This window comes from Amblyomma americanum, chromosome 5 (assembly GCF_052857255.1).
Source record: "Amblyomma americanum isolate KBUSLIRL-KWMA chromosome 5, ASM5285725v1, whole genome shotgun sequence".
Classification (NCBI taxonomy): domain Eukaryota; kingdom Metazoa; phylum Arthropoda; class Arachnida; order Ixodida; family Ixodidae; genus Amblyomma; species Amblyomma americanum.
Window position 1 is genome coordinate 178,732,189 of NC_135501.1, and position 15,669 is coordinate 178,747,857.

Here is a 15,669-nt window from a genome sequence, read left to right on the forward strand (position 1 = left end):
AACGCAATTTTTTCATTCAATGTAAAATTTCACTGCAGCAATCAATATATCCGCAGATCACACGACGGCAATCTCGTATTCTTTTTCTATTCACGTTTTTGCTACGTCAAAAGCGTTCCCCATTGGCTTTCTAAGGCAGTCTTAACAGTTCGATGCGATCGCTGGAAACACTTTAAAAGAAAGATTTCGCTACATATCTGAATAATAGACCATTACCTTCAATATTTCTATGCCAGTCTCTTACAGTTTTTCAATTTTCAAAATTTTTGCCCGAGAAAACTGAACTTGATTTATGCGGAAAAGTAGGGCATAGAATTTTTCTCGCAATACTTTCAAATACTAATTTATTCTTTAAATTGCAGCATGGTGCCCTTACAAACTGAGTCGCTCGGGTTTTTTGCCAGCGCATTTATTCACTAGTCATGTCATTAAAGCAGCGGGTACGTACTAATTGAGTAGCACTAGCTCTACACCGCCAGCGACTGCATAACTGAGAATATTAGGAGATGATCTGTCAACATAGAAAAAAAATTGACAAAACATATCGTAGGTAGACTTGCGCATATAAGAGGAACCGACAGACCCAATTAACACTGAGCCCCCATCACTCCATTGCTTCCACTACCAAAGATGGTGAACATTCGCACTGCCATCTTTGTGTTCGTTTCTTGGTTCCTAATAGCCTTTATTTACAGCCAAGGTAAACGCTCTTTGCGGTATTTATCTTAACTGTAATATTCCGTTTGTTTCCGCTGAGAAAGAAATGCTGCCATTGCGTTAAGATTCAGCTTTGTGCACAGCTTGAGTCAAATGCTCGTGCATTTGAGATGTATCAATCATGTGTCTTCTCTCCAGGATACGCGTGAGTATAAGTGAAGGCATGTTTATCTAGAGGGGGTGGCTCTTAGTAATAATAATAAATATTGGTTTTTGAGGAAAGCAAATAGCACAGTATCTGTCTCATATATCGTTGGACACCTGAACCACGCCGTAAGGGAAGGGATAAAGGAGGGAGTGTATAATAATAATAATTGGTTTTTTGGGGAAAGGAAATTGCGCAGTATCTGTCTCATATCGTTGGACACCTGAACCGCGCCGTAAGGGAAGGAATAAAGGAGGGACTGAAAGAAGAAAGGAATAGGTGCCGTAGTGGAGGGCTCCGGAATAATTTCGACCACCTGGGGATCTTTAACGTGCACTGACATCGCACAGCACTCGGGTGCCTTAGTGAAAGAAGAAAGGAAGAATTAGGTGCCGTAGTGGAGGGCTCCGGAATAATTTCGACCACCTGGGGTCTTTAACGTGCACTGACATCGCAAAGCACACGGGTGCCTTAGCGTATTGCCTCCATAAAAAAGCAGCCGCCGCGGTCGGGTTCGAACCCGGGAGCTCCGGATCAGTATACGAACGCCTAACTACTGAGCCACCGCGGCGGGTCAATGTGGCTCTTAGTATGAAGGCATAACTTCATGGGGCACTCTCGGCAGGTAAAGCCTAGCCGAAATCTACGCGCGTCCTCCTCATTCTCAGGAATAATGTTTGCACAGCAAGCCTGCCTTCAAAATCACAATAACTGTCTGCGGAGCGAGAGGTGGTGATACGTAAACATGGCGAATATATTCGGTGCATCTAGAACACTGGCTACCCCTAGACAGGGTTTCAATATTTCATTTATCAGTCAGCACGGCATTGGTGTCTGATGCGATTGGCATTTTTACAACTCCCAAATGTTCAGGGTCCTTCTTGGGATGTTTTTGATTTATATATCAAAATTTATGAGGTGAAAATTCTGAGAAGAGTATTCCGCGATTTCAGCTGCAATGCCTTATCATGGCCGTCATTCGACCTTTTGATGACTGCTTTAAAATCTGTTTTCGCATAGATTACTTCATTTCAGTGCGCATCAATTGAGAATCTGCTTTCATAACTAAAAGAGAAACTGCTGTTTTCAGTTAGAAAACTGAAAGGCCTAGCTCACGATGTGTATCATGTATGAAAGTTTGTATGCTTAATTTATGCCTGAGGCACAATACTGCAGGAATGCATGCGTACAGCGGCATGTTTTGTGTCATGCGATGCCATTCCTTTACTAACTGCTCATCCATACTGCGTCGCATCTTCATAGAGACAAAACAACCCGCATTCGACAAGCCTGTCGTCCAAATTTAGACGCGATCTTAAATTTTGCTCCGCCGCGGTGGCTCAGTGGTTAGGGCGCTCGGCTACTTATCCGGAGTTCCCGGGTTCGAACCCGACCGCGGCGGCTGCGTTTTTATGGAGGAAAAACGCTAAGACTCCCGTGTGCTGTGCGATGTCAGTGCACGTTAAAGATACCCAGGTGGTCGAAATTATTCCGGAGCCCTCCACTACGGCACCTCTTTCTTCCTTTCTTCTTTCACTCCCTCTTTTATTCCTTCTCTTACGGCGCGGTTCAGGTGTCCAACGATATATGAGACAGATACTGTGTCATTTTCTTGCCCCCAAAACCAATTATTATTATTATTATTATTATTATTATTATTATTATTATTATCATCATCATTTCGAGGTGCAAGGATACTACTGCAATGCTCCACCGCAGATCAGTGAGGACCACAATCTGACAATCTGATGACTCGCGGTTACTGATCAAGGTAGCGTAGCAATATTGCAAAGCACGATAAGAGTACTGTGGCGTTGCCATCCAAATGAACTGGATTGAGTACGCCGGTTTAACAGCACATGATATGTAGGCATCCAGTGCGTGGAGCGGTTGACGCAGTCGCTTTTGCTTTGTCGCAGTAAACACTAAACCATATTTTTCTTGTCCACGGTTGAGTAATCTCAAAGCTCATTCTCTTCCCTTAATTTTACAGGAATACAGGGTGCATCCGTCGTAGAAAGTGAGTACTGACCATGCTTGATTGAATGTACAGGTTATTTAAAAACAAAGGTACACAAGAGTGTTTGAATACAGGACTTTTCAGGTATAAAGGTGGGGTCAGTGGCACTGAATGCCAGTGTTAGTAGACATTCGAAAACAGGTGAATCTTAATAGCTAGTGAGCGTTGCAACTAATTTTTTGAGAACTAACTCTTAAGTAACGTGGCTGCTAGCAAATAGAAATTTGTAGGCCGCATCTAATATTACCCAGGTCACTTCTAAGAACTCTGAAAATGTGTTTACTTTTGGCGCTGTGGCTCAGCAGATTTTGGCCTTCACGTGGACGTTTCAAACATAATAAGAGAGTAATTACTCACTGCCATCCATCCAAGAGCAGCCATACTACTACAAAATAAAGATAGGCAGCTTTCTCAGAAACTTCGTAGTTTAAGAAAAATTCGTCCTGGTCCGGGGTTCGGACCCGACACCACCGCTCCACCGGAGCAGTCGCTCTACCAACTGAGCTAACCGGGACGGCAAGCTTATGATAGGGCGAGAGCGAATTGATCGATAACTCGAAGTGGGAACAGAGTTGGTCAAATGTTTGACCAACGTTTCAAACATGACGTTAGTCCTAACGCCCTCCGCACACTTGATATCATTCCGTGGCTAACATGCCCCATGACCTTATTTCAAAGCCTACGCAGTGGTGCTTGTCGCTAATCGCTGCTTCATGATTGAGTGCTCTACTTCAGAACAAACGGGAGAGTGAAGGTCACGTGACACATGCGCCATGTAGTGACGTCAACTGGTGTGGGTTATAGCGCGCGCGAGAAGGACGCGCGATCTTGGAAAGGCGCACATGAAGGCCAAAATTAGTTGAGCCACACCACCTAAGGGAATCGTAAGGTAATCCTAAGGGAATTGTAAGGGAATCAGAATCCTAAACTTTAACCGGGTTATTACTATCGTCTGGCTACAAATCTCTAAATTTCATCCATGCGCCTAAATGTAATAGTTCAGAGGTTATATATTATGGATTAGATAATTAGCGTAATAGCTATGATTGTCTATTCTTTGTGTCCACCTACACTGCTATTACAACGCGTGCTAACCATCTTTATACGTCAAAAAGCACAATTTGAAAAATCCTGGTTCTCCCTGGCTCCAACAGCCTGTATTAAGTTACGCAGCTTAAAGCCAACAAGCTAAGAATGGGCTATGAGGGACACTACAGTGGAGGTCTACGGGTGCATTCACACTATATGGGGTTTTAAAGTGAGCTCGCATCACAGAGCACACACGCCACTTTGTGCAAAACCTCCCACCTTTACGACCAGGACCTTTGCGACCAGTAATATTAATAATAATAATTGGTTTTCCGGGAAAGTAAATGGCGCAGTATCTGTCTCACATATCGTTGGACACCTGAACCGCGCCATAAGGGAAGGGGTGACGGAGGGAGTGAAAGAAGAAAGGAAGAAACGTGCCGTAGCAGAGGGCTCTGGGATAATTTTGACCACCTGGGGATCTTCAAAGTGCACTGACATCGCACAGCACACGGGCGCCCTAGCGTTTTGCCTCCATAAAACGCAGCCGCCGCGGTGGGGTTCGAACCCAGGAACTTTGGAGCAGTAGTCAAGCGCCCTAACCCCTGAGCCACCGCGGCGGGTATTACGACCAGTAGCAGAACGCGAAAACAACCGAGCCAACGCTTTGGCTCGACCACAACACCAGTAAGCCGAAATGTGGCACTATGCGTTCAAGTGCTTTCAAGAAGCATTAAAAATGTGGTGCATTCATGATCAACACCGATTTCCTGAAATGGAAGGGTATTATCGCGGCGGATGTGATATGTACAGGTGTATTTCATGGATGCTGTTAGAATGCGTATTATGTGATCGGATATTCACAGGCAGGAAAAAATATTAAACCAGACTATGGGAGCACTCAAACGACCTTTTTATTGGACTGTCTTGCGCCGTCAAAGAACTGAACAACTCAGCGACTACGATAGCAACAAATTTGCTCGGCGGTCGTCAGAGAACAGAATCAACGCCGCTCTCGGCCTAGCTGACTTTAAAGTTGACTAAGTACCTTCAAAATCAGGCGCCAAAAGTAGCTACAACAGCCTTGAACAATGCAAAAGCAGTAGCGTGCGACTGTGATCATTTGAGATGAACCTGCTCGCATTTCCAGTCTCAAATGAAATGATAAAGCAGCCTACCGTCAGCATTGAGCACGTACATACGAACAGTACAAACTTCGCTGCATCATAGCTGAACGGTAATAGATAAATATTGTCGCGCAGCTCAGTGTTGTAATAATTTAATAGGTGATGTAATAACAATATTAATAAAAATAATAATAATTGGTTTTGGGGGAAAGGAAGTGGCGCAGTATCTGTCTCATATATCGTTGGACACCTGAACAGCGCCGTAAGTGAAGGGATAAAGGAGGGAGTGAAAGAGGAAAGGAAGAAAGAGGTGCCGTAGTGGACGGCTCCGGAATAATTTCGACCACCAGGGGATCTTCAACGTGCACTGACATCGCACAGCACACGGGCCCCTTAGCGTTTTTCCAAAAAAATTATTTTGTTCTTGCTGTCTATTTTTTACAACAGACGTGATAACAGATGGCAAGTTTACCGATCTTTGCAAGCCCATTTCCTTCGCAAGTTCTTCCTGGTGAAGCGGGCCTTCACTTCGTGTAGATTGCACCAGGGGCCTCAAAAACTTATGCGTCTTACCCAAAGAAAAATAAAAACGTCTCCACATTCCACGTTTTGCTTCGGTAAGACAGGAACAGTGAAAGCTGACAGACCTTAAACCCGGCCGGATTAGGTGCTCTTGCAACCTAGTGGAGATAGTACCTCAATGCCGTCCCTAGTGGGGACTGAGGAAGGTAGCGCTGCAAAATGGCAGAGCGCAATATTAGAGTTTAACCACTTCTGTACCCTAAACAGGTGCCACCGTGGTGGCTGAGTGGTTATGGCACTCGGCTGCTGGCCCGAAAGACGTGGGTTCGATCCCGGCCGCGGCGGCTGAATTTCGATGAAGGCGAAATTCCAGAGGCACGTGTACTGTGCGATGTCAGTGCACGTTAAAGAACCACAGGTGGTCCGAAATTTCCGGAGACCTTCACTACGGCGTTCCTCATAGCCTGAGTCACTTTGGGACGCTAAACCGCAATAAACCAACCATCCAACCTAAACAGGCCAACTGCGGTAACTGCGACCGTACGGCAAATTTAGCAAGGCAAGCCTGGCAACAATAGCAATAGCAATACTTTGTTTTACTTGCCGTTCGGCTTTCCGGCATTGCTAAAACTGTCTATTCTCCCCGCAATCCGACACCCAAACGCGATCGTATTTTAAAAAGCAGTAACAAAAGCCTTCATAATGACAATTGTAAGCATCGCATCTGGTAAACAAGTTTACGCTGTCGCTTGTGCATTCCTGCTGTAGGAAACTAACGCGGAATATCCTTGAGTGAAGGCGAATGAGAAAAAAAAACTATGCCTGTTCTCTTAATTTAACAGGTGAACCAGACGGAATCCCACGTCCAGGTGAGTAATAAACACGCCTCATCAGCCACATTTGTGCACAGGTCATTGGCCCAATATTGCAAGAGGATGGTCCCGTCCTGGTCCTTTGTAGGGCCAACTTTGCCAATACAATTCCAATGTTGGGCCAATCACTTGTGCTGCTTGGATAGCCTCCACAAGGTATGATGTTGCACAATGCTGGAAGAAGCGTTAAAATGCTTTCAACTAAAGATTAATACCTACTTTGTGAATGAGAAAGGTGCGGCCATGATGGCTCAGATTTAGTGCAGTGTGATTTGCGGCACGCTTGCAGCATTTATTGTGGCATGGTTGAGCTACGCACAGCCAGGGAAAGGTTATAAACAGCGCTCTGGTATGTTTCCCTTCATTAAAGAGCAATGGTGCTCTTGTATTGCTCTTTTGTACAGTTGTCTAATAATGACCGACAAACCTTTCTGCAGGAAAAATTTCTTAATATTTCAATGTGAGCCAGTCAAAAAACAAGATTGTGATTTTTACGGTCACATTCCCTTCGCACATTCTTTCAGCTGAAGTCATCTGTGACAATGTGGATTACTGTGAATTAAGGGCACAAATATAGCACGGAGAGGAAGGGCAACTGCGCGTGCGAAAGTATGGTTGTGGTTGAGTGCGGTGGTGTTTCTCTAAGCTCGGTGGCAAAAGGCCAGCTCATATCAGCGCTCTACGATTACATAGTCTGTGAACTGACATTCATGACACCACAACTCTCGCCTCTCTCGGCCAGTTCAACACTTGTACGCCGCAGCGTTCCTTAGCATAGCTGGTCTCCCAGATTCGTTCCTTCCGCCGGCACCAGGCGGTGGTGAACTGAAGGCGAGAATAAGCTTGGAGGCTGAGGCTGCAACAGTGATAACGTCTTTCACTGCCCTGTGTTCTTCTTCAACGCATAAAGTTATGTCGTGTCACTGATCTGAATGCGAAAGAAATAGACCTTTCAATAGACCTGGGCCCTTCTATCTTCATCAAATTCTGTCGAGTGTCCAGACTCCGCTTTCAACACCTTCAAATCTCAGAATCGCATTTGAGGTGTAAACAAAGCACAGTACGCCGCGAAATGGACTCGTTGATGAGATGATCGGGCCTTTCAGGTCTTGAGCCATGACTAGTTCGCAACAAAAGAAGCTAACAAAGAGCAGGAAGATTAGCTGTTACAGATGCTCACCGTGATTATTCAGGTTTAAAGCATAGCAACAGGATAGATAAGCGGGCGAGTTGGTGATACATAATGCAAAAAAACAGCGCGAACAGCGCTTGGTCCTGTGTATTCTTCGTCTAGTCCCCGTTTGTTCGCGCTGTTTTTTTGCATTAAAGCATAGAGCGAATACTAGGGCCAGGTTTTGAAATCGCCGCATTTGATTCGATAACGGCAAATGGAGAGTCAATTGAAAGCCGTGCTACAACTAGTAACTCTTACGATTAAAGGAGGCGCAGAAAGTTCTCGCCGTGACGGTTACAAAGTAGAATTTCATCGGAAGAAAAGCGCATTGCCGCTTGAAACGAAAATTCTGCATGTGACCATCATGACCATCATGACAAACAAGCAGTACCATGATATGAGATGGACAACGATTGCAGAAACGATCGGTTGGGACGTCATTATCCGCGAGACGAACTTTCGCCCCAGTAAAAGCGAGACAGCCGTGTCATGGGGATCTGCCGTTGGCCAATCAATTCGTACAACTGCTTCAGAAAGTGGCAGAAGAATCTTGAGCCGCTACGCTAACTGCAAGTCATTTGTACGCTCTTCGTGAGCGTGCAGGGCAGCGAAGCGTGTCTGCGGATGCTACATCCGGGGCTTCTTGCAAAAGGGGAGTGTTGACGCTATTACTGGCGTCAACTTGATGCGGTGAGGAGAGAGAGCTATATAAAGCGTTTATTGTCAGTGAAGAAGGTTGGTCTAGCAACTGGACTGCTCACCTCATTTAGTGCGCTTCGTTCAGGAACTAGAAGTTGAGCTGCCAGTTTCACAGAAAACGCATAAAATGATGTATACTCAGCGTCGTGTTCGCGGGAAGAGAAAGGCACGATGGAAGGTTCTCCTGCGCGCAGATGTCACAGCAGTGTATTCACAAAACAGTGTGTTAAACAAGGGTGTGTGCCTCATGTTTTACGCCCCGTTATTTGTAGCGTCCTTGTCGTTAACCTTTTGCAGGTTGAGTACCTAAGCAAAGGTAGGGGCAGAGGCAATAGCATGCCATCTTTGTGTTACTGTCAATATTAAAGTTTTTATTCACATAACTATGCGGTTTGAACTCAGCTCGTACAACCGTCGGGCTGCTTGTGTGCGCAGCTGCGAAGACCAACGACGTTGCAGAAGAACTTTAAAAATTCGACAATATGACAAAGGTAGATTATCCATGCGAAGTACGGACGTACAGGCACATGTGCAAAGAGAAATATTTATTAAGAGAGGATCATACGTAAGCCGCCTTCCGAAAAAAGTAATCTCAGAAGAGAAAGATATACATAAAACGATTTTTTTTAAATATGCATCGTCATTCAGATTCCAAAAGATACAAATAAGGAACTGTTAAGATGGGAAAAAATGTAATAATAATTGGCTTTGGGGCAAAGGAAATGGCGCAGTATCTGTCTCATATATCGGCGGACACCTGAACCGCGCCGTAAGGGAAGGGATAAAGGAGGGAGTGCAAGAAGAAAGGGAGGAAGAGGTGCCGTAGTGGAGGGCTCCGGAATAATTATATGTCAGGTGTTTTGCACAATCTCAGCAGCCTTTTAAACACACGAAAATTCGGAGTGCGCCTATCGTACACAGGCTGATTGAAATAAAACGATGTATAAAATATTCGCGTCGTTCTTCCGTAATTAGTAAAAATCGGGGCAATACGAACACTTCTGAGCACCGAATAACACGTGCCTAATAGGTTAATCGTTGAAGGGAGGCGCAAAACTTTTGTTCAGGATGTCAAAAATGCATTGCATGCGCATGGAAAGAATGCTGAAACTAGGCATAATATTTAAGAAATTTTGTCCATGATATTAAGTGCCGTACCTATGATTATTGCCTCTCTTCTGAAGGATGCGATTTAGTATATATTACTTAGATTCGTAAGCAAACCCAAAAATTGTAATACCATATTTTATGGCAGATTGGACCAAGATAAGTGCACCATTTCCGGTGCTGGCAGGTTACATAAAAGTCTTATGCATAAAGGTGTGCGCAAAAAGATCGTAATTGATCCGCCACTTATTTAGTTTTTTCACCCAGGATAAGGTACTCTCGAAAGTCAAGCCAGATATTTTACAGTTTTTACTCACTGCAACAGACGGATGGTAACACTATAATTTCGCCATCTGTTCGTGAAAAGTGTCTCGGCGACCTTTCCTAAATGCCAATCAACATCGGTACTGGTCATTGTCCTCGTGTGCGGTGATCTCGAAGACCACTGATTTTGATTTCGTCTTCTGACATTCCTGATTCGAAGTACTTTGTTCTTTGTTTCTGAATGGAGTTCGTTTTTACGTGCTTTGAATGTGAACATGCCTAGTCGATTTTTTATGCTTTATAGAAATAAGTTTTATTTGACGATGACAGCTTTTTTGTTGCAGCTCGACTGGTTGTAACATTGTTTCAATTCCTGCCTATTTGTGTCTTCAAGAGTGTGCTTATATGAGTGCTTCACTGTACGAATGCGTTAGGCCTTGATTTGTATCCTCAAAGATTGGCTGTCGTAAAGATGAGGGCGGTGTAATAATGAGAAGGCCAAAGATACTTGAGATAACGTGGTCATGGTGCTGCATGGAGGTGTTTCCCTAAGTTCGGGTGGTAAAAGCTCGGCATATGTGACCTATCACGGGATACAAAGTTTGAGGCTTGACCTCAACAGCGTCCGCAACGCCGCAGCTGTTCTCTCGTTCGCACTGTCCCCTTTACATCACCCTCTGTAATGTGGTTAAAGGCGAAGGCGCGACACAGGGGGATGCGATGAAGACAGAGACGAATAAACGACTCTTAAAAGCCACGAGGCAAAATGTCGTAGTCTACGCAGAAATGCAACCGTGCCGTGGAAATTGGTCGACGAACCTTGTGTCCACCCAGAGCTGACATAAACTGGCCTCTTACAGCAAAAGTCAGAGACATACCCCAAACGGAACGCCACGATCACGTTAAGTCCCAGTCTTCAACCATTTTTCGGCACCCTTTACGCAGTTCACTCAGTCCCGTTTGCATTGCCGTGGTAAGGCACTAATGCGGAACTTTACGGCGAAAGCCTTATACGGGTCATCAGCGACGAAATCAGGCGTTGCCGGTGTTGACCGCAAACGTCGTCACGAAAAATATTTGTGACGTCATCAGCGAAAAAAAATTTTACAAAGGCGCCGGGATTTAGACCAAGCATCTTCAGATTGCGAACCCGTAGGCGACAAAACTGCATCGTTTCTTGTAGAACAAACGTGAACCTAGTACGTGTGCCACCTTTCGACTGTACGCTAATCCTTGGTGTATCGTTAGAAAGGAATAAAATTAAAAAAACTAATGCTTTAGTCTTCAAAGCACGTAAGTAGTGTTAAGCGCCCTCCATAATTTTTCTTCGGCGGGGATGACTAACTGAAAACGCCTATCCGTTCATTTACTTTTACAGGAGGGCGGAATTCATCAGAGCGCCGATGTGAGTAGAAACCAAGTTTTTAAAATTATTATTATTACCGAATCGTGAACGCGTAATACAGTTATGTGGTATCCAGAGAGCGGTTGCTGGAACAGACGTAAAAGTTATACGTGATCGGAATACAAACTTAAGATTTGAAAGCGATCATTTCTCCAAACACAGCTTTTTTTTTCTTTAGTACAGTTGAACTGCACACGCTTGCGAGACGAATGGAGCGATTTTAGCAGCATTCGGCCGCGTAAGCTTTCGGAATGGCACTCTTGTACATTTAGTGGCAGGTTACAGAGTAAAACGTTCGGCTTCATCTTCATATCTACTTTTTTTTATCACAGTGAGAGGGTAGTATGAGTAATATACTTCTATATTCAATTTCAGTCTGTCGAATAAAAATCGCATTACATTTTTGTTTTCTAACCACTCTTCATTAGCACATTCTTTCTTCCCTCGAAAGCGTCATTTTTTGCTGCTCGCTTTCACGAGGCGAACAATCTATATTCCTTTAATTCGGAACGGCAGTCTCTATTTCTACGTCCTGTACTATTTAGCGAAAATTGGAATGATGAAAGTTGCCAGGACTATATACGTTCGTATCAGGAGTCCCCTCCTCCTGGATGAAACAAAAAAGTATAGCGCAGGTGGGAAATTTACTTATTGAACTGTGATAAATCCCAGATTTCTTCCCTTATTTTGACAGTTAGGTTCAGAGGGAGGATGGATGAAGATTAAGAGGGTCCTGGTAAGTAGCGACCATGCTTTTTGAAATATTCGTATTAGTGTGTCAAAAGTGTCATGCAATGTAATGCTTTTAAATAATTGCTACCCCTAGCCACACTCCCCGAGTTTAAGCGGTGCGTGTCAGTCTCAAGCCTCTGAGCAGCAAGTTTAACTTGCTCACTGGGTTAGTGGACACCTGAGTCGCGCTTTGTGTAGGCGGTGGCGTCTACCTAAAAATTCATGAAGTTATTCGCCTTTCCTTTTCTCGGATTCAGTGGTAGTGTTAACGTAAAGGCGCTCGTGTGCTGTGCGATGTCAGGGCGTGTTAAAGATCCCCAGGTGGTCGAGAATATTACAGTAGAGCGTAGAGAATGTCTTCACAATACCTTTGATATGTTGACTGAGGTAGCTATCGTTGCTTTAAAGAGGAGTAAAAAAGGATTAGCAAATGTTAATTCGGAGGGAATGCTTCTAAAATATGTACACAGTGAAATTGCACCTAATACGTGGTTCATTGCAGTGCCTTTTGCACGGCTGCACGAACTTGAACTAAATAATGGGTTGGGTATGCGTAAACTTCGTATCGATTTTCATTAGACTGAGCGCTACCTTGCCTCTAAGGTTTGGACATTTATTGGCATTGAGAAGTACTATATATGAGCATAAAATATTCCTCGGTGCATATTATATACTGTTTACAGAAATTTGTTTTTGTAAAATAGTACCATCCGCTACAAAAAGTATTTCTATGGTTTGCAGGTGGCGGAGCGCAGAATTTTTATGAGATTGCATCTTTGAAATAACTGTCAGCAAAGTACAGTGCTGTTTTATGCTGAAAAAAACAGCATTTATACATTACTTGTACGTATTTAAAGAGCTCCACAGCATAAAAGTAGTGCAAACCTGCCACACAGCGCACGGAGTGAAAAAGAGTCGCAGCGATGACGTTGAGAAAATTGAGCAGAATTCAAATTATTATGATTAAGGCGTGAAAAGGTCACACTACCTATTGATACTCCGACGAAACAATTGTGACAAAGAGGAGCATTTCATAAGTATTGTTTTTATGTTTTCCAGAAAGATCCAGAAAATACAAGTGACCATAAGACTCGAAGTCCAAAAAGGTTCATAGAAGAATCGGATGAATATTATGGGTTTTTGGGACTGTCGACATGTGAACGGTTTTCGATTTGTGGTGGCAGGGCTATAAAATAAAAATATTTTACTGTCTTGAATTGAGTGTTTCGGTTCCGTGTTTGTTCAATTATGTGAACTCACAACCATGCGAATAACATGCAGCAGTGTCTGAAATCAGCAAGTGCCACCTAGTTTTTTGTGCTTGTGCGGAAGGTAGACAGCCAATGACAACAAGGTTCATTTACCATAGCAGTCTAACCTGGTTAGACTGTACGGTTAGATTTAAGAGCGTGAAAGCTGGTTAGACACGGTGAAGTTTGCAGCACAAATTGCGAATGGAAACAAAACTATGGGGTGTCTTTTGTGTAGCATTTTGATTTCTACTTTCATCGTTGTGCGGTAAAATTGGATTATAGTTTTTTTGGTAATTATTCCACACGGCCGACAGAAACATCTTATCCAACTCATACTAGTAAGTGAAACAACTACGTCACTGTTTTATATATTGTGCTACCAGAACCACGTGCGCCAGCACTTTCTTGGCTCTGACTAGGCGAGTATGATGCATGAGTTTATGGGGTGTATTTTGCAGTTCTATTGGGAAAATGTTCAAAAGCCTCATTTTTTAATGGAACATTTCCGAAATTGCTGGGATGTTAATGCGAGCGGCAGGGTCGACATTATTGCCAGCTTCCCCTCAGTCTGATGCTGGCAGTCAGCCTTGCCCCCGCCGCGGTGGCTCAGTGGTTAGGGCGCTCGTCTACTGATCCGGAGTTCCTGGGCTCGAACCCGACCGCGGCGCCTGCGTTTTTATGGAGGCAAAAGGCTAAAGAGGCCCGTGTGCTGTGCGATTTCAGTGCACGTTAAAGATCCCCAGGTGGTGGAAATTATTGCGGAGCTCTCCACTACGGCACCTCTTCCTTCCTTTCTTCTTTCACTCCCTCCTTTGTCCCTTCAATTACAGCGTGGTTCAGGTGTTCAACGATATATGAGACAGATACTGCGCCAGTTCCTTTCCTCCCAAAAAAACATTTATTATTCAGCCTTGACCAGCCGCGGTGGCTAAGTGGTTATGGCGCTCGGCAACTGATCCGGAGTTCCCGGGTTCGAACCCGACCGCGGCGCCTGCGTTTTTATGGAGGCAAAACGCTAAGGCGCCCGCGTGCTGTGCGATGTCAGTGCACGTTAAAGATCCCCAGGTGGTCGAAATTATTCCGGAGCTCTCCACTACGGCACCTCTTCCTTCCTTTCTTCTTTCACTCCCTCCTTTTTCCCTTCAATTACAGCGCGGTTCAGGTGTCCAACGATATATGAGACAGATACTGCGCCATTTCCTTCCCCCCCCCCCAAAAAAAAAACAATTATTATTCAGCCTTGACGTGCGTGTCAGATACAATACCCAGAATCGCTACAAGTAAAACAGTCTGAGGTACAGCGGCTCGTGTGGTTATGATGTGTAAGCTAAACAATTTTATTATTTAGTGTTTGAAAAACCGCTTACATAAGTTCCCTTCACTTTGTGCTCTGCCGTTAAAAAATAGTGACGGAGTTGGTAGCAAGGTAAAAAATATTAGGGGGACACTTAAGCTCAACCTTAAGGGTATGACGCCATAGCGTTAATGGGTTGATGCCCATATATGCGGAGTCGGTCATTGTAGTCGTTAAATTCACAGATCCCTGGCGATCATCATCCCACTCCTGGCGCATTGGTGCCGCGGTTAAGCGATCCGGCACTGCCCTACGATAAGAGGCTCTGCCACCGATGGGAGTTGTGCAACCCAAGTTGCTGCTGTTGAGCAACCTCTCGCGAGCAATCATTAGCTTGACTACCACCTTCCATGGTGGTCAGATCGTTCGTAATCCAGAGGGCTGGTTGTGATGACGCTCCAAAGTCACGTGATGTAGATGGCCAACCTAAGTTGCTTCTCCGAGGATTTATCGCTTGCAACGCCAACGACGACGACGCTGGATTTTCTTCAGAACGGGAGCCTTAACTCTATAACCTTAAGAATTTTCCGTCATCCTGTTGTAACGAACTATTTTTTTACAGCTGCGAGCAGTTTCCTGTCGTCGCCACGTGAGGGGGAATCCGCTATACAGAAGAAGGCGCTGCCGTGGGGCCGCATCAGAATAGTAAGGAAGTTGAGAGAAATACATCACCATCGCAGTCGTGTGTAATAAAGTACCACATCAACACACATTCGTGCTGTGATAACGGCTGTCATTTCTGAGAGAGATTTGTAAAAACTGTCCGTGCTTGAAATATGGCCGTTGGTGGCATATGCCCAGTGTTGTGTGTGAACAAAGAGCGCTTCGCAATTTGCATAAGCCCATCTAACGCAACAAATATTTATAAAACCAGACTTGATGGCTCGGTGGAAGCTGCGTGGTCAAGCTGCATTCCAATACAAAATATTCTTACTGGATATATACAGCGTATCCAAGCTAACTTTAGCCACTTTTTAAAGATACGCCCCGGCACTCTAAGACAACGCGACCAATTGCATGCTTATGGCTATTGTATGGAGCAAGTAACACTATTTTTGTATAGTGCTTAATTGCGTAATTAGTCGATAATAATTATCCAATATCGCAAGAAATGGAGATATAGCCGAGAAAGGTAAGCGAGAAAGTTGTAGAACGGTCCGCAAAACTTCCGCTTGAACCGTCTTTAACTCTGCATCTATTACGTGTCAGCTTTCTTTCGCTCACTGTAAAGGCCCGCGAAATTCAAAAA

The 15,669-nt window shown here is 44.4% G+C and overlaps 1 long non-coding RNA gene across 3 annotated transcripts; it reads left to right on the forward strand.

Moving 5' to 3' along the window:
- Nucleotides 1–566: 566 nt before the first annotated feature.
- On the forward strand, nt 567–15,110 carry LOC144135352 (uncharacterized). Of its 3 annotated transcripts, none has more exons than XR_013315464.1 (6): nt 567–700; nt 2,856–2,882; nt 6,403–6,429; nt 11,055–11,081; nt 11,776–11,817; nt 14,983–15,110. It is a non-coding gene; the product is annotated as an uncharacterized LOC144135352 (long non-coding RNA). The 3 variants fall into 3 exon arrangements; XR_013315463.1 differs by lacking the exon at nt 14,983–15,110 and adding an exon at nt 12,873–13,030; XR_013315465.1 differs by lacking the exon at nt 14,983–15,110 and adding an exon at nt 12,877–13,030.
- Nucleotides 15,111–15,669: the final 559 nt, after the last annotated feature.